Source organism: Lepidochelys kempii, chromosome 22, assembly GCF_965140285.1.
Source record: "Lepidochelys kempii isolate rLepKem1 chromosome 22, rLepKem1.hap1, whole genome shotgun sequence".
Lineage (NCBI taxonomy): Eukaryota > Metazoa > Chordata > Testudines > Cheloniidae > Lepidochelys > Lepidochelys kempii.
In genome coordinates this window covers 3,959,606-3,983,298 of record NC_136401.1, presented here as the reverse complement: position 1 = coordinate 3,983,298, position 23,693 = coordinate 3,959,606, and the positions used below count along the sequence as shown (strand labels likewise).

Here is a 23,693-nt window from a genome sequence, read left to right as displayed (position 1 = left end):
AATCAGTCACTGGTTTTTCTTTCCCTCCAGTGTTCCCCTCTGTGTGTGCTCTTAATTTACACATGTTTCTGGTATTTTGATATCTCAGGATCTGGCAAGATAAGGGCCCAGGGGGGTCCTGAACATTGGCTGGCCCTGTGGGGAGCAGTTTCCCAACCCCAGGACTTGTATGTGTATGTAGGAAATGCTGCTCCCCTTTAGGGGTTACCCTGTGTTTCCCCCTCCCAGCACTGAGTCCTCCCCTGCCCCCTAGAGGGCTGTGATCCGTGCTCTCTGGGCTAGGGGTGTTCAACCTTTGATTGGATTCACCCTTTCCCAGCAGCTTTCCCATAACTGCTCTCTGTGTCTCACCAGCCTGGGGGAAAGCCCCCTGCCCCCATGAGTTGGGTCATTTGTATTCTGGCAGACGACCACCTAGCAATTTCCTGGTCTCAACTCCTCTGCTGTGACAGGTGTTGGAGCTGCATCTTGATGTAAAGAGACACATTTACTTTCCAAAAACGTATCAGACATAGCGTCCTGAAAAAATTGGGACCTGGATTGGGGTACCCTCTGTCACCCCTTTCTCTGTCCCTGAGAAGCCAGCTGTGTGACTGCTCCCCTCCAGGAACTCAGTTACACAGTTCCTTCTCAAAACCTGGGTCACAGGCTGCATGCCTGGGTGCACAGATGCTGACCCAGCCATCCTCCTAGTGTTCTGGCCCAGATGACTCATGAGGAGACATTCCTGTACCCCCACTATTCCTTCCCCAGTTTCCTCCTCTGGGCCCCCTCCTTCAGCTGCAGAACTCTGCCAGCCAACAACTGGGACTATTTCCTTAATCACTGACAACATCTCCCCTGTAGCGAGGGCATGTTGCCTTCTGCTGTAAGGAGCTAGTCTGAGCCCCTCCCATACTTGGAAGCACCCCGCTTCCCTGTGTTACTGAGTCACAGGAATCCTCACCCACCTCAGTGGTTTCTGAGATTCTCTGCCCCTTCTCTGGGCTCTCCTCTGGGCTACATTGTGCTCTGCTCCCTAGAGCCGCTTTTGTCTCTGGTTCAGCTGTAACCTGCTGCAGCTAACAACCTGGACCATTCTCTCCCTGGCAGGCATTTCACCCCCATCCCTTCCTGATGTGGTGTTGCCACGAGCTGCAGCGTAGGAGTTGGTCTCAACCACTCTCCCACCTGGAAACACACAGCTTCCCCCAGCTGCAGAAGAATCAAGGAGACTCTCTCCCATTCTCTCAGCACTTCCTGAGACCTTACCCTTTCCCTTGGGGGTCCCAGCAGAACACTCTCTCCTGCTGCAGGCAAATACTTTAACCTGAGCTTCGCAGAAAAAAATCAATACCAAGGAGCAGGTCGAACCGGAGGTGTTCCATTATCCCCACAGTCAAAAAAGCTGTGCAGATCTCACTATCAGTGTTATAGAGGGTGGACAATTTAGAAGTTTACCCTGTATAAGCTTTATACAGAGTAAAACAGATTTATTTGGAGGTTGAATCCCATTGGGAGCTGGGTGTCTGGGAGCTGGAGATAGGTGACCTGCTGAGCAGGTTTTGGTTAAAGTCTGCAGCTTTGGGGGTGTGGACCAGACCTGGATCTGCGTTGTAGCAGGCTGGCATGTCTGGCTCAACAAGGCAGGGTTCTGGGAGCCCCTAACTGGCAGGGAAAATGGGCTCAGAGGTAATTCCAGCACGTCAGGTGACATTCCCAAGGGGGTCTCTGTGACCAAACCGGTCATCGCCCATTCCTCCTACGATCTGCCCTAGCACCGCCCCTTCACCTGAGGCCCTGCTCCTGCACCGCCCCTTTCCATAAGGCTCCGCCCTTGCCACAGCCCTACTCCCGAGTTCCCGCCCTTGTGTTTGCCTTCTCCTAGAGGAGTATGTGCATGTAATTGCCTATTCATTTCTTTAAGTAGCACCTTGCTTCTTTTGGAGTGCTGGCAGGGGGAGAGGTTTCTGCTTCTTTTTGTTTTTAATTTCCCACCAGAGAGAGTGGAACAACGCTGGTTCTGGCGGGACCCAACTAAGAGTGCCAATTCAGGACAAATTGCTTAAAGCAGGGCAGTTACAGACCAAGGCTGGGGTTTACCCACCTCTAAGGCAAACCAGACCAGCCAGACAGAGAGGACTTTGGTTTTACCCCACTGGCTAACCACAAGTCACACAAGCAACTCACTTAGACACTCCAGTTTCCCAGTATCACCACCAGAGCCACTCATTACGGGGATGAATGGTTATGAAAACCAAATACCTCAGTAAAAGGAAAAAGGTTCTCCTGATCCCAAAGGACCAAGCCCCAGACCCAGGTCAATATATAAATCAGATCTTACCCACAAATCATGCTGTTGCTAATCCTTTAGAATCTAAAATGTAAAGGTTTATTCATAAAAGGAAAAAGATAGAGATGAGAGCTAGAATTGGTTAAATGGAAGCCTTCATAATGGCAGAGTTCTTGGTTCACACTTGTAGAAGTGATAGAATAAACTGCAGGTTCAAATCAAGTTTCTGGAGTGTATCCACAGCTGGGATGGGTTATTCAGTCCTTTTGTTCAGAACTTCCATTTGTAGCAAAGTCCCTCAAGAGGTATGAAGCAGGATTGAAGACAAGATAGAAGTAAGGCAGCTGCCTTTTATAGTCTCTTCCAGGTTTAAGGACACCTCTTTGTGCTTACTGTGGAAAATTACAGCAAAATGGAGTCTGGAGTCACATGGGCAAGTCATATGTCCATGAATGACTTAGTTCTTTACAGGTGGCAGCCATGGCCCACATGCTACCTTGCATGTTCCCAGGAAGACTTCTTATGTGGATGGGAGTTTTCCAAGATCCATTGTCAGTTAAGTGTTTCTTGATTGGGCACGTAATTTGCACATTCCTTTCTCAAGAAGCTGACCAAATGCTTTACTAAGGCTACTTCAGAATCAAAACACACTGATTTACAAGTACATAGCCAATATGTATAACTTCAACTACAAAAATGATGCATGCAGACAGATAGCATAATCATAATCAGGTAATCATAACCTCTCCATAGACCCCTTACACAACAACCTTTATACAATATTTGCTGCAAATATATAACAGGTTTCAGAGTAGCAGCCATGTTAGTCCGTATTTGCAAAAAGAACAGGAGGATGTGTGGCACCTTAGAGACTAACCAATTTATTTGAGCATGAGCTTTCGTGAGCTACAGCTCACTTCATCGGATGCATTCAGTGGAAAATACAGTGGGGAGATTTATATACATAGAGAACATGAAACAATGGGTGTTACCATACACACTGTAACCAGAGTGATCCCTTAAGGTGAGCTATTACCAGCAGGGGGAGCGGGGAACCTTTTGTAGTGAGAATCAAGGTGGGCCATTTCCAGCAGTTGACAAGAGCATCTGAGGAACAGTGGAGGGCGGGGGAATAAACATGGGGAAATAGTTTTACTTTGTGTAATGACCCATCCACTCCCAGTCTCTAGTCAAGCCTAAATTAATTGTATCCAGTTTGCAAATCCCCCCTCCCCCGCTCTCCTGCTGGTAATAGCTCACCCTAAGTGATCACTCTGGTTACAGTGTGTGTGGTAACAGCCATTGTTTCATGGTCTCTGTGTATATAAATCTCCCCACTGTATTTTCCACTGAATGCATCCGATGAAGTGAGCTGTAGCCCACGAAAGCTCATGCTCAAATAAATGGGTCAGTCTCTAAGGTGCCACACGTCCTCCTGTTCTTTTTGCGAAGACGGACTGACACGGCTGCTGCTCTGAGACCTGTTGTTAAGTGGACACCCTTTTTGAGCTGTGTGTGGCTGTATTAGTTGTAGATTTATATACTCTGTATTTTGGTACCAGAATGGAGTATTTTGTAGCTGGCTGTTACAATTTGTTTAATTGACTATGCTCCCTCAGACTTCACCACCTGCCTTTCCCAGTAGCTCCCTGCCCCTCGCTCTCTGTGGTGGGAACAAGCCTCCAGAATGAGAGTCAACTGGATTCTTTTATTTAATTACTTCTCTTTGTTAAATTATTTATTAGTGTCTTTTTAAAATTCACTGCACTGCATTTTTTTCCTGCCACTGTCACCTGGCAGCTCAGGGGCATGAGATTCTCATCCATTGCGTTTCTGCCCTCAAAAAACCCAAACAGATCACACTTCAGCACCTTTGTAAATAAAAGCAACTTGTAAACAAACCAGCCATCTCCTCAGTGTGCAGTTTGTGTCTCTTTGGTTTCAGTCGACGTGTGTGTGTGCATGGGTGGTGGACGGTGGCACTGTGTGTGTGGGTGCACTATGTGTGCTCACGTGGGAATTCATGGGGAACTCGCCAGCCTTGGTGTAGCATTTGAGGTGTACTCGGAGTGAATGTAGCACTGTGAAGTGTCAGGCCCAGCCTGCATGACCATGTCCTCCGTTTATCCGTGGCACAGATACAGGCAACACGAGTGCAAGCTTTCCCCACGCTGCCCTCCACCATCATTTGCAGTGAGTAGGGGCGCGCTGCAGCACACACCACACTTGATGGGTCAGCCTTGTGCATGCTGGGGTGGCCACCTCCCCATTGATGAGACCTGGTACCACCTTCCTCCTGGAGCTGCAGCCTGCCCTGCTGCCATCCCTGCCTGTGTTGCTGTTGTCTTCTCTAGCAGTTGGCTGGGAGGTGCGCATTGGCCCCATGCCATGTAGCCATGTTGTCTCGAAGGGTGAAAGCAGGAAGAATGGTGCCTTCATAGCCTGCCCCGATATTCCATAACATCATTAAGGAAATATTTCTCAATGAACAGTAAAAGATCAGAAACAGCCAGTGTCTGCATCATGCTAAGGGTATTGGGATTTTCTTTAAATTTTCCAGACCAACCCCTAACACATGTTAGAAAATGAGACCAAGGTTTCTTTACTCTCTAGAGAAAGGAGACCCCAGATGGGACTTGAACCTACAGTCTCTGACTTTGGAAGCCAATGCCATATCCATTAGGCCACTGGAGTGCTATGGCTTAACTGCTGGCAGGTTGGAAATTCCCTCTCATAAATGCACATGTCTCACATTAGCTTGGAAGCCAAACACCCCCTTTATGTGCCTTACAGAAAAGTCTGCATCCCCGGGCAATTGGGCAGGTCGCTGACAGAGCTGAGCACCACCTTTCTGCAGCCCTCTTTAGAGAAGACCCCCACCCTAGAGTCACACCTCCCTCCTCCAGCACCTCCACATCTCTGGCTCTGAGTGCCAGTAGGATGATTAGGGGGGAATCTGGGGTGGGAAGGGGGGTCAGGTCAGCCTGTAAGGAGTAACCAGGTGGGGCAGACCCAGCGGGAGGCTGTGGGCTGCTGATCGGTTGTTGGGATCCGAGCTCGAGATCAAAGCTGCACAGCGACCCGACACCCAGGGTTACAGGGCCGACATAGTGACCCCCTCACTGGCCTCAATGAACTCCAAACCCTTGTTACTCAGGGCATTTAGGAGTCTCTGTCCCTTAATAGCTTCTGGGAGCTCCCCAGCGGGCTGCGGGCATCAGCCACCTCCTGCCCCACAGGGTAGACTCTTGGCACTGTGCCAGCCGCCCCCTAGCTTGAAGGCCCAGTGGAAGAAGAAGGAGGCTGGTGCTGGCAGAAGAGGGTTTTGATTCATCGACCTCTGTGCTATGGGTGCAGCACGGTTCCTCTGTGTCACTCTGCTGGCTTTTCTTCAGCAGCCCCAAGTGGCCATGACTCCAAGCTAGTGCCTTGCAAGCTCTGGCATGGGCAGGGAGTGGTGCAGGGTGCTGGGCAGCGGCCCTGGCAAACCAGCTGCTGGTAGGTGTCTCTGTGGTGTCATGGGTCAGTGAGTTCAGCTGTTAATGGAAAGGAGGGGGGGTTATGCTCCCCCAGGGATGCCACTGAAGGCTCCTTGCGGGCTCCTCAAGTTCTGCTGGGAGCCTTGAAGTCCCCCTTTTGCCACCTTGAAGGTGTCCCTCTTGGACACAGTGGGTTCACCTGCTGGCTGGAAGAGTGTGGGGGCCGCGCCGCAAAAGCCCGTCTCCGAGCAGCCACGCAAGGGACTCAGGTTTAATCCAAGTGCAAAACCTTCAGCCGGGTACGTTTCGCTCCCTTCCCACCTCCGCCCAAGCAGCAAGGGAGAAACAGATGCGACGCGCCGGCTGAAGATGCCTCCCTCCCACTTCCCTGTTGGCTGCGCAAAGCCCTTGGCATGTCTCATGCCTCCTCAGGGAAGCACGGCCATGCTGTCCCAGCCTGAGTCCCAGCCGCAGCCTGGCCTGCCCCGGCTGACGGAGCACAGAGCCCCGCGAGTCAATGGCAGGTTGAGTCAGGAGCTGCGGCTCTTTCCCCCGACAGCCACACAGAGCTGCTCAGAGCTGCCCAGCGTCCCGAGAGCCTCCCTCGTGTTCTCCTGCAGCAGCAGCGTGGGAAAAGGGGACGAGGAAGCACGGCTGCCTCAGGCTGGGACAGGGGCCCTCACCACATGCAGGCCTCTTGCCTTCAGCCCAGGCAGCCAGAGGTGCCGGGGAGCTCCCTGGCAGGCCCCGCCTCAGCCACCTCTGGCCTCATGGCCTAGGCTCTTGGCGCTCTGCTGGTCGCTGCCTCGCGTGAAGGCCCAGAGCAAAAAGAAACAAGCCTAGCAGAGGATGGTTTAGATCCATCAACCGCTGGGTTATGGGCCCAGCATGCTGCCACTACACCACTCTGCTGGGTCTGCACCCACAGCCCCCAGCCTCCAGCCTAGCGCCTTGCGAGCTCTACCACTGGCAGGCAGATGTGCAGCAGCCTTGTATCTCTGTGGTGCACTGCATCAGTGTGTTCTGCTGTTAATGCAAAGGATGGTGGTTTGAGCCTGGGACGGTGGCTGAATTTCTCCCTTCTTCTGGCTGGATTCCCCTCCCTCCCAGGACCGTCAGCCATGTTCACACTCACTGCTTACTGAGCCAACACTTATTCTCACAGCTCTGCCAAAGCACCTCAGTCCTGTCCCTCCATGACCCTTCCAGCCAGGAGAGGACCAAAAGGATTCCCCTCTTGGGGCTAATTCCATCCCCTTGCCACAGGGCTGTTTCATCCTCCCGTGAGAAGGGAATGAGGGTGCTTGTATGAGCAAGTGTCTTAACTCCTTCTCCCAGTTTTCAATCAAACTCTGCATATTGGGTCAGATCCTCGGCTGCTCTAAACTTGTGTCAGTGAAGTCAGTGGAGATACACCAATTTACACCAGCTGAGGATATGGCCCAGACCCTTTAAAGCTGTATCCCCACACCGAACCCCTAGGCAGCTGAGCACAGGTAGTGTTGTCTAGTGGCCAGAACAGAGGCCAGGGAGCCAGGAGCCCTGTGTGCTATTCACTGTGTGACCTCAGACAACTCCCTGCTGCTCTCTGCGTCTCAGGTTTTCCTCCTTTGCAGTGTTACCTACCCCTGGAAAGGAAGCCGGTAGGGGCCGGGACGGCGTACCAGTAAGAAAAGGTGCAGCAGCATACCGGCAAGGAAGTGGAGCATTCAGTACCGGCTTCCTTTCTGCCCAGTTACTGAATGTAAATCTGCTTCGCTTACAAGGGCTGAAAATATCAGGTTGTACGGTCACTGTCATAGATATACAGGGAAGGGTAACCACCTGTCTGTATACAGTGCTAGAAAATCCCTCTGGCCAGAGGCAACATCCTGTTACCTGTCAAGGGATAAGAAGCTCAGTTAACCTGGCTGGCACCTGACTCAAAAGACCAATAAGGGAACAAGATACTTTCAAATCCTGGGGCCGGGGGAAGACTTTTGTTTTGTGCTCTTTGTTTAGGTGTTGTTCTCTCTTGGGACTGAGAGAGGCCAGACAGAAATCCACCTTCTCCAACCCATCCTAATCCAAGTCTCCAATATTGCAACCAGTATAGGTAAGCCAGGCAAGGCGGATTGCTTTATCTTTTGTTTTATGTGACTCTTCCCTATTTTAAGCGGGCGGTTTATTCCTGTTTTCTGTAACTTTAAGGTTTTGCCCAGAGGGGGATCCTCTGTGTTTTGAATCTGAATACCCTGTAAAGTATTTTCCATCCTGATTTTACAGAGATGATTTTTACCTTTCTTTTTCTTAAAAAAATCCTTCTTTTAAGAACCTGAGTGATTTTTCCATTGTTCCAAGATCCAGGGGTTTGGGTCTTTGATGATTTTGTAACCAATTGGTGAGGATATTATTCTCAAGCCTCCCCAGGAAAGGGGGTGTGTAGGGCTTTGGGTGATATTTTGGGGGAAGATGTCTCCAAGTGGGCTGTGATAAAAATAAAGGGAAGGGTAACCACCTTTCTGCATACAGTGCTATAAAAATCCCTCCTGACCAGAGGCAAAGTCCTTTTACCTGTAAAGGGTTAAGAAGCTAAGATAACCTCGCTGGCACCTGAACCAAAATGACCAAGGAGGAGACAAGATACTTTCAAAGCTGGAGGGGGGAACAAAGGGTCTGTCTGTGTCTGTGATGCTTTTGCCGGGAACAGATCAGGAATGCAGCCTTACAACCGTTAGTTACTAAGTAATCGAGCTAGAACTGCGTTAGATTTCCTTTTGTTTAATGGCTGGTGAAATAAGATGTGCTGAATGGAATGTATATTCCTGTTTTTGTGTCTTTTTGTAACTTAAGGTTTTGCCTAGAGGGATTCCCTATGTTTTGAATCTGATTACCCTGTAAGGCATTTACCATCCTGATTTTACAGAGGTGATTCTTTTACCTTTTCTTTCATTAAAATTCTTCTTTTAAGAACCTTACAAGGGCTGAAAATATCAGGTAGTATGGTCACAAAAGCAAGGCCCTTCTGAATTCAGGAGGAATTTTGGATGTGCACAGAACACAGACGGGACTGGTCCCTGCACGGTTACAGAACTGCGGTAAAGTGGAACAATTTTCAGCTTGTGTGATTGGAGGATATCTGGATCCATATCGTAAGACTGTCCTACATAAATGAGGAAAAGGGAGGTGCTTTTGTTAGTCTTTTGTTCCACTCTTTGTTTCTGTGGGGAATTTGCCAGGGCAATATTACTGTCTTCCCTTTCAACAATCAACACTAAAAGAAATGACAATGGCTGTTGAAAATAGCAATTCCAGTCCGAGTTAGCACGGGGGAGATGCCAGCATTTGTTGCTCAATTTTATCCTACTTTTTCCACAGCACGTTTCAGTAGATCAGCATATTTGATTGGGGAGAAATGAAGTAACAAGCAGCCCAAATTGAGCTTGAGAACTCCTGAGTTTTGAGAATGTTCAAATGTGGAAGGCAGGTGCTCGATTCCCTTTCTGAATATTGGATAAATCAAGAAAGGAAAAGCCAATTTCTGCTTCCCTGGCTCAGAATGGAAATCCTCCTATGGGCCTGGTACTGTATCTACAGCTGCCCAGGTCCTCGAGTAAATCCTCCCCTCCCCTACTTTTCATTTTAACTTCTTGTGGGATCCACAGACCTCCCTTGCTAGGCTTCAGACAGAGAGGGGCACTGTCCATTCAGTCCACCCAGTTCCTCCTTTGGGGGCTGCCAGGCGAGGTCACACCAGCATCCCTCGTCCAGCCTGGGGAAATCTTTGAGGGTGACATCCGGACCAAAGCCTTCTACTCCTTGGGCACACTTGTTCCCCATTCACAGCGCCACCCCCTTCGAGCAGCCAGCTCCCCATTCACAGCAAGCTGCAGCGCATGGGGTCTCAGCTTCCCCACTCCCCCCACTCCCTTTCCTGTGGATAGTGGCCAAGGGAATGCTGGGAAATGTAGTTCCTTCCCTGCTCCAGGGCTGGCTCTCTCGGCAGGGAGCTGGCCAAGGAACTACAGCTCCCAGGGCCCCGTGGGCTCTCGGCTCCCAGGCTGGATCCCTGCTGCTCCGAGGCTCCACTTCGGCAGCGCTGCGAGAGGGGAGGAAGCGAGTGTTATGGGCCCGTCTGAGCTTGGGCCTGGCACGGTGGAGCCATTGGTGCCACGGTGAATCCGGTCCTGTCCGGACTAGCGCCTTGCAAGCTCTAGCGTGGGCAGGAGATCTGCAGGCTGCACAGCCTTGGTAACAGCAGCCAGGTCTCTAGGTGTCTCTGTGGCGCAATGGGTCAGCGCGTTCGGCTGTTAACCGAGAGGATGGTGGTTCGAGCCCACCCAGGGACGCTGGTAACCTCCTGCTATTTCCTTGCTCCTCAAGATGTGCTGGGAGCCTCAAAGGCCCCTTTTTGCCACCTCAAACCCGACTCTCTTGGCCTCAGGGGGTTCAGCTGGTGGCCCGCAGAGTGCGCTGGGTGCGAGTCAGAAACCCATCTCCCAGCAGCCATGCCGGGGGCTCGGGCTTAATCCTCAAGGCCAAGTGCAAAACCTTCAGCCGGGCACGTTTCGCTCCCTTCCCGCTTCTGCCAAGCAGCAAGGGAGAAACGGACGAGACGTGCCAGCTCGAAGACGCCTCCCTCCCACTTCCCTGTAGGCTGCTGTGACGTTATTAATATGAACTGAGACCAAATAGATCATTGTTGCCACCACCGTTATATATTTGCAGTAAATATTGTACAAAGGTTGGCATGTGAGGTGTCCATGACAAGGTTATGATTTGCTGGTTATAATTATGCTAGCTGTAAGTGTGTACCATTTTTGTATTTGAAGTTATGAATATGGGTATGTACTTGTATCTCAAATGCATTTGATTCCAAGTTGCCTCATTGATGCATCTGGTCAGCTTCTTGAGAAAGGACTATTCTCAGTAAGTGCCCAGTCAAGAAAGACTTAACAGACAATGGACTTTGGGAGATGCCAATCCACATCTGAGCTTGCCTGGGAACATTCAAACTAACATAAAATCATAGAATATTAGGGCTGGAAGGGATCTCAGGAAGTCATGTAGACCAACCCCCTGCTCAAAGCAGGACCAATCCCCAACTAATTCATCCCAGCCAGGGCTTTGTCAAACCTGACCTTAAAATCCTCTAATGAAGGTGATTCCACCACCTTCCTAGGTAACCCATCCAGTGCTATTTCCCCGTTGATCCTGCACGATTGGTTTAGGTTTGATAGATCTGGATAATCCAGGGATCTGTGGTGCCCCTTTGGTACGGGGCTAATTAGGGCAAATACCAAAGGGTCGGGCTCTGCTTTTCGCCCCAGGAGGGGCTGAAGGGCAGGAGAATCTCCTCCCCACAACCTCCACTGCCTCTGGCTGCTGGAACAGCCTTCCCTGGTGGTGCAAGCCCCAGCTGCACCTCCCCCAGTGCCCAGCTCCCATCTTCCCCCAGTAGCTCCTACAAGGCAGCTGCCCCTCAGTTGTGTCGTGCATCCAGCACTCGCAGAACAGGGCCCTGATCCCTGTGTGGGACCCGGTTGTGCTACTGCAATCCCCATAAGAAGGATACCCGCCTCACCCAGTTCCGGGCCACTTGGGGGCAGTGCAAAAGAAATCCAATCTACTGTCAAACCGTGGGGGAGAGGGCGAGGGTTTGGGGATGGCAGTGCTGGGTAATTGCAGGGTATCTGCCAGGTGGTATAAAGTGCTGCCTAGAGCTGCTATTTACCCTTTTCCATTGTAAAAACTGACTATTTCTTCCTACCCTTTGTTTCCTATCTGCTAACCAGTTACTGATCCATGAGAGGGCTGGAGCCATCTGGAGCAGCTCGTAACTGTGAGTGCCAACCTCAGGGCAGACTGTGAAGGAGCAGGTCACAATCCCCAAATTGCTTGGGTGTTCTATACTTAGATTTCACCAAGTATCAGATCATGGGTGATGTGCCTTTTATGACTTTTTAAACCAAATGTGCTATTTTTGGATAATTTAAGCATTATATGCAGAGGACTAGCTTGAATACAAATGTTAAATCTGTTCCTATCATTTTAATAACTGAGACTTCCTCTATCTGAGGTCTATCTGTTCAACTGATTTTTGGAACCGGGAGATGGAATAACAACTGGCTCCATCCACTGCACACATCACCCTGTTATTGCAATACTGAACCTCCAGGAACAGTGGACCTCTGTATGGGGAGAATATCATGGTTGAAGAGCAGCAAAGAAATGTAGTGTTGTCCATATCAACATTTGGTTTGTACGAAGAGTATGGTTTGAGTTATTTCTAACCCTTTGGTTAGTTATTAGTAACATCTTATTATTAGGCCTCTCCGTTGAAAGGCTGCTCTTGCAGATTTTCCTTTGTCATTGTTTGTAGTTCAGTTCAACAGCGGATTTCTAAGTCTATTCTGAGGAGGTTCTTCAACCGCTCTCCTTAGTACACGTTCCAGAACTGATTGTATGGTTTCTCTTCTTTCCCTCGTCTCCCCACAGAAGAGAAATTTCCCATCCCTTTCCCGTTGGGAAAACGACACAGTTTTAACTTAAGAAACAGTTTCGGTAAATCTTTCGCCCAGATGAGGGATAGTTCCTAGGAGCAGAAGAGGAGGAAGGTTGTGGCCCTTTGAGTCCGATTCCTAGCGTTTAAGGCCAGAAGGAACCAGCTGATCACCTCAGAGGAACTGAGGTGCACCCATGCCTGAGGCCCTCCAATGGCAAGGAACTGATTTGATTTTACTGACTGCATGTTTGAGAGAGTTCTGTGGGAAGGAGCAGAAAAGAGCATTGGGGCTGCAGTATAGCACTTGCATAGGCTTTCTTTGCTCTGTTTTGCTGTAAGAGTTAACAGGGAAAGATGGCTAGTAACAGGTCAGTGGGTGGGTTTGTGCAAATTAGGAGTGTACAGGGAACTGTCTTTGAACAGAATGGTGCATTTAGGGTTCTTGCTTTGAATTCTTCCACTGGCGTCATTTCGGGGAAGTGATCCTCACGTAGAGTTACCTACTTATGGTGTTTCCTGCGTGTCTGGGAGTTGGTCACGGTGAGGTAGAAAGCGGTGGGGCAGGGGTGTGCGTGCGTCACAGAGTGTCGGCTTTGCTTCTCGGCTCCTTGGAGCTCAGATCAAGTGGAGTATCTGTTTTTATCAGTTTAATCAATTTTTATGAACACTTGCAACACCTGCACTGAAGATGGATTCTCCAGCTGCTATTTTTGAAAAAATCGATCCTGCTTTGAAGGTGTATTCTGCCGCGGCTACCTTGGCAGGAAATCCTTTCTCTGCTCCTGAGACATCCCCAGCTGCACCGTGTACCAACCCCACCGCTGGTGCTGCTGCTCCACAGAAGGCTTCTCGGACAATGACTACAAAGAAGGTCCTCGGTGCCTCCAGGACATTACAGACCAGCAGCACGAAGGGGAAGATCGGTGGCTGCTCGAAGGACCCCCTCCGACATGCTGTTCCAGAAAGATCCTGCATCCTGAGGCCGGCCTGTCAGGACATCACAACCAGAAGGAACATCCCCCCTGCTCCCCAGCAGCACTAGCCGCCGAGGGTAAGTCCCCCCGCCTTACAGCAGCTGCCGACCGAGAGCCCTCCCGCTCTCCAGCAACACCAGCCACCAATGGAGAGCCCACCCCACTCTGCCACTGCAAGAGGCTCTCAGGCCACCATCTCCCACCCCCGCAGATGCCCAGGTCCCTGACACTGGTGGTGCTTTCTCTGCTCTGCACACCGTCAGAGAGGAATCTCCATAGACGGGACCAGCATCTCTCCAGAGACCACCCGGAGGGTCACCAGCGCCTCGCCAGATGCCTGCCCAGCCTCTGAAACCACCCAGAGAGACCCCAGGTCCCTGCCGGATGCCCGCCCAGCCGGACCTCTCGACCCCACCCGCCCACATCAGGATGAACCAGCCAGCGATGCCGCTGATGCTGCTGGAACCCCCCTGCTGCAAGGTAATGAGGACACCATCTACCTGCAGTACCCCCTCGCTGCGGACGTGCTCATCTGCCCCATCTGCTCTCCTCCCCGAAGCTTCCACCTCCTCGGTGGCGTCACCAGGCACCTGAAGAGATGCCACAGCAAGCTGGTCACCTTCAGCTGTGCCCTCTGCAGCCTGCCCTTCGAGATGCAGAAGCAATGCAAGATGCACCAAGCCGCCTGCAGGAAACGCCTCAAGGGAACAACACAGTCTCCTGCCCCGGCTCCCAGCCCTCCTGCTGCTTGCCGGCCCACCGCTCCTGAGCCTCAACAAAGAACAGTGATTGTGCAGGCTGCCACCAGGAAGCCTGCCCCCGTCGCCAGACCAGTGCAATGGGGTGCTGTGATCGAGAAGGTACCTGCTGCCGCGGGGAACACCACCCAGGTCCTCGCTAGCAGGAGGACTTGTTCCCCATTCACAGCGCCACCCCCTTCGAGCAGCCAGCTCCCCATTCACAGCAAGCTGCAGCGCATGGGGTCTCAGCTTCCCCACTCCCCCCACTCCCTTTCCTGTGGATAGTGGCCAAGGGAATGCTGGGAAATGTAGTTCCTTCCCTGCTTCAGGGCTGGCTCTCTCGGCAGGGAGCTGGCCAAGGAACTACAGCTCCCAGGGCCCCGTGGGCTCTCGGCTCCCAGGCTGGATCCCTGCTGCTCCGAGGCTCCACTTCGGCAGCGCTGCGAGAGGGGAGGAAGCGAGTGTTATGGGCCCGTCTGAGCTTGGGCCTGGCACGGTGGAGCCATTGGTGCCACGGTGAATCCGGTCCTGTCCGGACTAGCGCCTTGCAAGCTCTAGCGTGGGCAGGAGATCTGCAGGCTGCACAGCCTTGGTAACAGCAGCCAGGTCTCTAGGTGTCTCTGTGGCGCAATGGGTCAGCGCGTTCGGCTGTTAACCGAGAGGATGGTGGTTCGAGCCCACCCAGGGACGCTGGTAACCTCCTGCTATTTCCTTGCTCCTCAAGATGTGCTGGGCGCCTCAAAGGCCCCTTTTTGCCACCTCAAACCCGACTCTCTTGGCCTCAGGGGGTTCAGCTGGTGGCCCGCAGAGTGCGCTGGGTGCGAGTCAGAAACCCATCTCCCAGCAGCCATGCCGGGGGCTCGGGCTTAATCCTCAAGGCCAAGAGCAAAACCTTCAGCCGGGCACGTTTCGCTCCCTTCCCGCTTCTGCCAAGCAGCAAGGGAGAAACGGACGAGACGCGCCAGCTCGAAGACGCCTCCCTCGCACTTCCCGGTTGGCTGCACACAGCCCTTGGCGTGTCTCATGGCTCACCAGGGAAGCGCGGCCATGCTGCCCCAGCCTGAGTCCCGGCCGCAGCCTGGCGCTTTCCCCAGGTCAGCTCCAAAAGTTCTTCTAGAGACGCGCTCGGTTCCCTCATGCCTCGCTGGGAACTAAAGGGAACCTCACCTCCCCCACCAGTGCTGCCATTAGCTCCAGGCTGATTTTTCTGGGGAGGGGACGTGGAATTGACTCGTTTGCTGCTGAGAAGTGAGTCAGGCCAGTTCTTTGGAAGGCAGATGCAGAGCAGTTACACTGGAGGGGCACAGACCTGCAGTGGGGGCACAGTATAAATTAATAATGGGAAGATCATTTGTTAAATTAGTCATCACTGACAAATTTTCTCTCTGTTTCTATTTCAAGTAATGGTGTTATTTGGAGGAATCAGTACTTATTTTTACTGTAGTAATTAAACCATTAACTTTATTTAATCAAGCCAAAAATTTAGTGTCACTTATTTTTTCTCTGTCCTAGCAGGAATGAATTCAATTCTGTGACTTTCTCAAAAGTGCAGAGAGATTAACTGTGGGGAATTCAGTCTCCGTGTTTGTGAGCTGATGTTTTCCTCTCACAGTTCAGTGAATGCACTGCAATACTCAGAGGGATCTAAGGGCTGGTGTACGCTGGTCACTTAACTGGCAGAGCTACGTGTCTCAGGGTGTGAAAAATCCACACCCCCAAACCAATAGAGTTAAGCTGACCTGAGCCCTGGTTAGATAGAGCTAAATAGAAGGAAAAATTGTTCCGTCAATGTAACTATTACAGGGATGGGAAAACCCCTCCAGTCAGTGTAGTGACTGTCTACCCAAGGTGCTAGAGAAGTGTCACAGCAACATTTTAAGTGTAGACAGCCAAAGAGACCAGATCTGGCTCCAGTTCACACTGTGGATGCTCAGACACTAAGACTACAGTAATAATAACAGCCCAGTGCTTCCGTAGTTGGCAGGATTTGAACCTGCGCGGGGCGACCCCAATGGATTTCTAGTCCATCGCCTTAACCACTCGGCCACAACTACTGGATGTACAGTTGCTCCACTGCACTATGATTCAGTTCTCCCAGAATTGTCACTTCAAATTGTTTGCTCAGACCAGCTTCCCCAGCACACTCAAGGCTGTGCATTAGTGTAAGTGTGTCCATGGCTGAACAGCAAGAATTCCTGCCCATTCCCCTTCCGGCTGGAGCTCGATGAGAGTGTGTTTGTGTTAACGACATTGCTGTAGATCATTGTTCATTCCCCACGTTGACAAGCAGACAGTCCCTTTCCTATTCAAATCTCCAGCACATCATTCCAATAGCAGGGGTCGGGTTTTCTCTGGGGCATGGAAACTTTTCAGGGGGTTGGTGCGTGAACTCAGCCTTGCATTCCATCCTTGATGTTTCATGGACTAACAAGAGCAGCATAAAGAAAGAGCCGAGCCAATGTCTCCCCGACAGGGACGCAGGTGACCACTTCCCTCTCTCTGACCATTGCCATTGCAGGAGAGAAGGGTTCACTGGTATTGAGTGCCCTGGCTCAGACAAGAGACACAGGGAGGTTTTGCTGTTCATGGATCTGTGCAAAGGAAATTGTGTCTCTGTGTGAAATGGAGGTGGGAAATGAAACATCCACATGGTGGCCCAATGCCCTACGGACTGTAGGTGAAGGGCTCGGGCTGAGAAATTATTTAACAGGGGTTTGTTTCAATTTATTACTCTGAGGAAAAACTATGGCTAAAAGGGAGCCATTGCTGTTAATACTGGTACCTGTGTAGGACACCCCGATGGGTGTCAAGTCCATGGCCTTAACTAGGGATAGTTGATTCTTTTTATCAAGGTCCAAATTTCTTGGAGAAGGGACAGTCAAGGTCTAGACTCCAGAGAAAACAATACACTGAGGTAATAAGAAATATATAAAAAGATTTTGCAGTCACTGTGGGCATAGCTATGATGTGTCGTGTTTCACTCTTTATATCTGGCCCTACTGCCAGCTCTGGCGGGATAAGGAACACTTCAGGCTGTCACTGAACTGAAGGTGGGAGATCATTTTTTGACCGGGAGAGGGACCTCGTCTTAAAGGTGTTTGTCTGGCTGGCAGCCCTGATTCCCAGGTCTCTCCTGAGGGAAGAAAGTTTCTGTGCAAAATACCAAAACTTTTAAGGGAGAGGAGGGAAAGGTGATGGCCACACGATGGGGCTAGCTTGAACCCACAACATGGTGCTTTCACGTGGGACATTGACTGATTTCCACTCCCTTGGATTTGGAGAGATGTTTACTTTTGGACGTTGTGAACTACAAGGCCGAAGCAATTATATCCGGGGTCTCAAACTCCCAGCCTCCGGGCCATTTGCGGCTCGCGAGCCTCCCAATGTGGGCCGCAGGGCTCCAGCAGTTTTGGGGCCAGTTCTCTCCCTCGTCCCCACCTGCTGCCCCAAGATGCTCCCCCCTGCCAGTTCAGGGGCCCTGAAAGCACAGCGGAGCTGAGCAGTGTCTTCCTGCTCGCTCCAGTGGCTGCCGGCCCCTCCCTGCGTGTGCTGCCCCTGCCCCAAACACCCATGAGGCCAATGGTACGCTGTGGGGGTGGTGCCTGGGGGCAGCAGGGCGCGGAGGTCCCCCCCACCTTGGAGCCCCAGGTAAACACTGGACCTCCGACCCCCTCCCAGAGCCTGCATCCCCGCCCCACATAAACCCCTCCCACCGCCAAACTCCCTCCCAGAGCCTGCACCCCCATCCCCTTCTCCTGCACCCCCTACCCCTGCCCCAGTCCAGAGCCTCCACCCAGGACCCAAACTCCATCCCAGAGCCTGCACCACAGACCCCCTCCCCCTCCCAAACTCCCTCCCAGAGCCCAGCCTCTCACCCCTTCTGCACCCAAACTCCCTCCCAGAGCCTGCACCCCAATCCCCTTCCCCAGACCTCTTCTCCCACACAAACTCCCTCCCAGAGCTTAGGCAGGTGGAGGGCAGAGTTCTTGGAGGGTGGAGTTTTGGGGAGCAGGTTCTGGGCGGCATGAGTGACATAATTGGCCCACTGGGAGAATTTGAGGATTGACACTGGCCCTAAGGTAAAGTGAATTTGAGACCCTGCTTTAAGGGATTGGAGCAATGCTGGGGAGATGGAAGGGCACAGAGCTGGGGAGCAGTGTGTGCTCCAAGGAAAGTTGTTGTTGTGCTCTGGTGACACAGAGCGGGTGTGGTGATTTTGTTAGCTGTGGTGTTTGTGTAGAGATAAAATTCACTTACAAAACTGTTCTTGCTCAAGGAGTCCTTTGTTGAGAGTGTAGCTCACTGGTTGAATATTTGCTAGCAGGGCAATGGGTTCCTAGTTCAAATCCAAGCGCTTCCCTTTAAAAACTTTTTCAAATGAAAATCAATTTCCAGACCCATCTCCAGTGTGTTCAGGAGTTTTCTAAATGGGGATGCTTGAAATGAACGTAAACACTCAGCATTTGCCTGGCAAATGTAGAAAACCCAGCAGAGCTGTCCAGCAGCTGAAATCCGCTCCAGTCCTCGCGTCTCCAAGAGGGACACTCTGTATTTGGGGCATGTGCGACACCTCTGGGATGATGACAGGTGAAAAATGCTGGATTCCAATGAAAGCTGAGACCACAGGAGGGGAAGGTGAATGGCAGCACCACACAGGGTCATAACACTCAGACCTGGGGCTTCACTGTCACTACCCCTGTGTTTGCCCTCATTTATATCCTAAGAAACACACCCTTCCCCCTCCCACACACTCTGTCACACCCACCTTTTCCCCTGGAACCCACCCCAACCCTGCCCTACCCCTCTCCCACACACATGCCATGGGACACAGCCTCTCCGTGACTGACCCAGGTCGGGACTTGCCTCTGCATCGCCCCAACAGGGGACCAATGAGACTACAGATACAAAAGACTTCCCTTCCCTTCTTCAGAGTCTCGTTAACCTCACCCAGGAGAAGTTCCAGCACCGGGTGGCTCAAAGCACCAACCTTCCCCTCAGCAGCGGAAGTGGGGAAACAGCTCAATCACATGGGAAGGAGGCTCCCCACCTCTGTTGCTACCCTCCTGCAGCATTTAATATGGATTTGTTTTAGCTAATGCAACCCCCTCATCCATACATACATCCATGGAACAAGGAGACAAGCCCCTAACTAGGGGTTCCACTGGTGCAATGGGTTAGCACATAGCACTTATAGAGCAGTCCTGTCTGGAATAGTGCTGAGGTTGTGAATTCAAACCTCACCTGGAGCGCTGGTTTTCTTTAAGTAAATGGCTTCTGCCAATCATTTTGCCCTGTGGAAAATACAATCCCAGCTCAGAAGACACCGAGGTCCCTCCCTTTACCCAGTTCAGGGTGGATTTCACACATCTACAAGGCTCTGCTCTTCATCAGCCGCCTGTGTTGGGAGGGTTCAAGCCGAGCCCAGAGCTCTGCCCATCCTGTGATTCTTCACCCCCTGACTCCTGCTCAATCTTTGCTCCCCAAACCACCTTTGGGAACACCCTCTTGGCTATGAGACTCAAACACTGCCTGTGTGTGTGGTTTTTGTTTATACCTGTATGGGCCTGTGCAGTGTGTGATTTTCTCTTTCTCTCTGTGTGTTTGTCTCTCTGTTTGTATCTTCATGTGTAAATTCACTGTAACTTTTCAAAAGAAGAAGGGTTTCTTCAGGTATGTTGGCAACAAGAAGAAAGCCAAGGAAAGTGTGGGCCCCTTCCTGAATGAGGGAGGCAACCTAGTGACAGAGGATGTGGAAAAAGCTAATGTACTCAATGCTTTTTTTGCCTCTGTTTTCACTAACAAGGTCAGCTCCCAGACTGCTGCGCTGGGCATCACAAAATGGGGAAGAGATGGCCAGCCCTCTGTGGAGATAGAGGTGGTTAGGGACTATTTAGAAAAGCTGGACGTGCACAAGTCCATGGGGCCGGACGAGTTGCATCCGAGAGTGCTGAAGGAATTGGCAGCTGTGATTGCAGAGCCATTGGCCATTATCTTTGAAAACTCGTGGCGAACGGGGGAAGTCCCAGATGACTTGAAAAAGGCTAATGTAGTGCCAATCTTTAAAAAAGGGAAGAAGGAGGATCCAGGGAACTACAGGCCAGTCAGCCTCACCTCAGTCCCTGGAAAAATCATGGAGCAGGTCCTCAAAGAATCAATCCTGAAGCACTTGCATGAGAGGAAAGTGATCAGGAACAGCCAGCATGGATTCACCAAGGGAAGGTCATGCCTGACTAATCTAATCGCCTTCTATGATGAGATTACTGGTTCTGTGGATGAAGGGAAAGCAGTGGATGTATTGTTTCTTGACTTTAGCAAAGCTTTTGACACGGTCTCCCACAGTATTCTTGTCAGCAAGTTAAGGAAGTATGGGCTGGATGAATGCACTATAAGGTGGGTAGAAAGCTGGCTAGATTGTCGGGCTCAACGGGTAGTGATCAATGGCTCCATGTCTAGTTGGCAGCCGGTATCAAATGGAGTGCCCCAAGGGTCAGTCCTGGGGCCGGTTTTGTTCAATATCTTCATAAATGATCTGGAGGATGGTGTGGATTGCACTCTCAGCAAATTTGTGGATGATACTAAACTGGGAGGAGTGGTAGATATGCTGGAGGGGAGGGATAGGATACAGAAGGACCTAGACAAATTGGAGGATTGGGCCAAAAGAAATCTGATGAGGTTCAATAAGGATAAGTGCAGGGTCCTGCACTTAGGACGGAAGAACCCAATGCACAGCTACAGACTAGGGACCGAATGGCTAGGCAGCAGTTCTGCGGAAAAGGACCTAGGGGTGACAGTGGACGAGAAGCTGGATATGAGTCAGCAGTGTGCCCTTGTTGCCAAGAAGGCCAATGGCATTTTGGGATGTATAAGTAGAGGCATAGCGAGCAGATCGAGGGACGTGATCGTTCCCCTCTATTTGGAATTGCTGAGGCCTCATCTGGAGTACTGTGTCCAGTTTTGGGCCCCACACTACAAGAAGGATGTGGATAAATTGGAGAGAGTCCAGCGAAGGGCAACAAAAACGAATAGTGGTCTAGAACACATGACTTATGAGGAGAGGCTGAGGGAGCTGGGATTGTTTAGCCTGCAGAAGAGAAGAATGAGGGGGGATTTGATAGCTGCTTTCAACTACCTGAAAGGGGGTTCCAAAGAGGATGGCTCTAGACTGTTCTCAATGGTAGCAGATGACAGAACGAGGAGTAATGGTCTCAAGTTGCAGTGGGGGAGGTTTAGATTGGATATTAGGAAAAACTTTTTCACTAAGAGGGTGGTGAAACGCTGGAATGCGTTACCTAGGGAGGTGGTAGAATCTCCTTCCTTAGAGGTTTTTAAGGTCAGGCTTGACAAAGCCCTGGTTGGGATGATTTAACTGGGAATTGGTCCTGCTTCGAGCAGGGGGTTGGACTAGATGACCTTCTGGGGTCCCTTCCAACCCTGATATTCTATGATTCTATGAAAATATCCACAGCTTTGCCAATTTTCACCAGGAATTTTTCTCCATCAACCAATTCTCACTTGTTCCCTGCCACTTGGTGACCATTTCCCCAGGGCACTGTCACTCTCAGGGTCCTGATTTCCCATTGACCCTTCCCCCTTCTATTGGGACTGGGAACTAGCCAACCAAAAAACCCCACAAAGTTTTAATGAAGGGCCAACAGTCCCCTTACACAAGCCAGCCCCGAGAGGGTCACTGATGGCCAGAGAAGGCAACAGAAACTGGTCCCATGGTGTAATGGTCAGCACTCAGGACTCTGAATCCTGCAATCTGAGTTCAAATCTCAGTGGGACCTCGTGGTAAATCCCTGGAGCTCAAAGTACTCCTGTCTCTGACTGTACAAGAGCAAGTTTGTACTTGCTGCCACATTTTTCCTCTTTCCCACATGGCACCTGAAGAAAGGAGTGCCAGGGCCATGCTGTAGGCATATTTTATATATTTGTAATTCTGTTTATAATATTTGTAATTCCCCTATTTGAAATAATTGTAATTCTGCAATATTGATTTGCAGCTCTCCTTAGCTGCTGACAGTGTCTGTGTTAAAGCTTGCAAACCATCAATTGACTCTAAGTACCTTGTAAGCCATTAATTAACTCTAAGCGATGCTTTGTAATTGACATGGACACCTTACAACACAAACCGCTCAATTGACACTACTCTCTCTGAAAAAAGAAAAGGAGGACCTGTGGCACCTTAAAGACTAACAAATTTATTTGAGCATAAGCTTTCATGAGCTACAGCTCACTTCATCCGATTCAGTGAGCTGTAGCTCACGAAAGCTTATGTTCAAATAAATTGGTTAGTCTCTAAGGTGCCACAAGTCCTCCTGATCTTTTTGCGGATACAAACTAACACGGCTGCTACTCTGGATACTCTCTCTGAGTTGACACTTTCGCTTGCTTGTAATTGAGATTGACGCTTGTCAAGGTTCCTTCCCCACTCTGAATGCTAGGGTACAGATGTGGGGACCTGCATGAAAACCTCCTAAGCTTACTTTTACCAGCTTAGGTTAAAACTTCCCCAAGGTATAAACTATTTTGCCTTTTGCCCTTGGACTTTCGCTGCCACCACCAAACGTCTAACACCGGTTATTGGGAAAGAGTTCGTTTGGAAACGTCTTTCTCCCCAAAATCCTCCCAAATCTTAACTGCCCTTTCCTGGGGAAGGTTTGATAAAAATCCTCACCAATTTGCATAGGTGACCACAGGCTCAAACCCTTGAATCTTAAGAACAATGAAAAAGCATTCAGTTTCTTAAAAGAAGAATTTTAATAGAAGAAAAAGTAAAAAAGGATCACCTCTGTAAAATCAGGATGGTAAATTCCTTACAGGGTAATTAGATTCAAAACCCTCTTGGCAAAACCTTAAGTTACAAAAAACACAAAACCAGGAATATCCATTCCATTCAGCACAACTTATTTTCTCAGCCATTTAGAGAAATCGGAATCTAACGCATATCTAGCTAGATTACTTACTAAGTTCTAAGACTCCATTCCTGTTCTGTCCCTGGCAAAAGCATCACACAGACAGACCCAGACCCTTTGTTTCCCCCGCCCCTCCAGCTTTGAAAGTATCTTGTCTCCTCATTGGTCATTCTGGTCAGGTGCCAGCGAGGTTATCCTAGCTTCTTAACCCTTTACAAGTGAAAGGGTTTTTCCTCTGGCCAGGAGGGATTTTAAAGGTGTTTACCCTTCCCTTTATATTTATGACCCTGCTGAATTGGAATTAATTTGCAAACTGGATACAGCTAACTTAGGCTTGAATAAAGACTGGGAGTGGATGTGTCATTATACAAAGTAAAACTATTTCTCCTTGTTTATTTCCCCTCCTACTGTTCTTGTAAAGTGCTGGAAATGGCCCACCTTGATTATCACCACAAAAGGTACCCCCCCCCCGCTCTCCTGCTGGTAATAGCTCACCTTTCCTGATCACTCTCCTTACAGTGTGTATGGTATCACCCATTGTTTCATGTTCTCTGTGTACATAAATCTCCCTACTATTGTTTCCATTGCATGCATCCGATGAAGTGAGCTGTAGCTCACAAAAGCTTATGTTCTAATAAATTTGTTAGTCCCTAAGGTGCCACAAGTCCTCCTTTTCTTTTCAAGCCTGGGCACTGTGATTATTTACCAGTTTCTGTGGCATTGAAGCACTAGTGTGCTCGCAGCTGCGATGGCCGAGTGGTGAAGGCATTGGAGTCAAAATCCAAAAGGGTTCCCCTGTGCAGGTTTGAATCTTGCTCACAGCGAGGCC

General features: G+C 50.4%; 6 non-coding genes and 1 pseudogene across 6 annotated transcripts; 6 read left to right on the top strand and 1 right to left on the bottom strand.

Annotated features, from left to right (window-relative positions):
* The first annotated feature begins 10,005 nt into the window (after positions 1-10,005).
* Positions 10,006-10,079, top strand: TRNAN-GUU (transfer RNA asparagine (anticodon GUU)). Its single transcript has one exon. It is a non-coding gene; the product is annotated as a tRNA-Asn (tRNA).
* A 1,638-nt stretch (positions 10,080-11,717) lies between these two features.
* On the top strand, positions 11,718-11,924 carry LOC140901779 (U2 spliceosomal RNA; annotated as a pseudogene).
* A 903-nt stretch (positions 11,925-12,827) lies between these two features.
* LOC140901781 (U2 spliceosomal RNA) lies at positions 12,828-13,009 on the top strand. The gene has a single exon (XR_012155972.1). It is a non-coding gene; the product is annotated as a U2 spliceosomal RNA (small nuclear RNA).
* A 1,556-nt stretch (positions 13,010-14,565) lies between these two features.
* On the top strand, positions 14,566-14,639 carry TRNAN-GUU (transfer RNA asparagine (anticodon GUU)). Its single transcript has one exon. It is a non-coding gene; the product is annotated as a tRNA-Asn (tRNA).
* A 1,282-nt stretch (positions 14,640-15,921) lies between these two features.
* On the bottom strand, positions 15,922-16,003 carry TRNAS-AGA (transfer RNA serine (anticodon AGA)). The gene has a single exon. It is a non-coding gene; the product is annotated as a tRNA-Ser (tRNA).
* Positions 16,004-21,664: 5,661 nt separating this feature from the next.
* On the top strand, positions 21,665-21,736 carry TRNAQ-CUG (transfer RNA glutamine (anticodon CUG)). Its single transcript has one exon. It is a non-coding gene; the product is annotated as a tRNA-Gln (tRNA).
* Positions 21,737-23,606: 1,870 nt separating this feature from the next.
* Positions 23,607-23,688, top strand: TRNAL-CAA (transfer RNA leucine (anticodon CAA)). The gene has a single exon. It is a non-coding gene; the product is annotated as a tRNA-Leu (tRNA).
* The last annotated feature ends 5 nt before the right edge of the window (positions 23,689-23,693 follow it).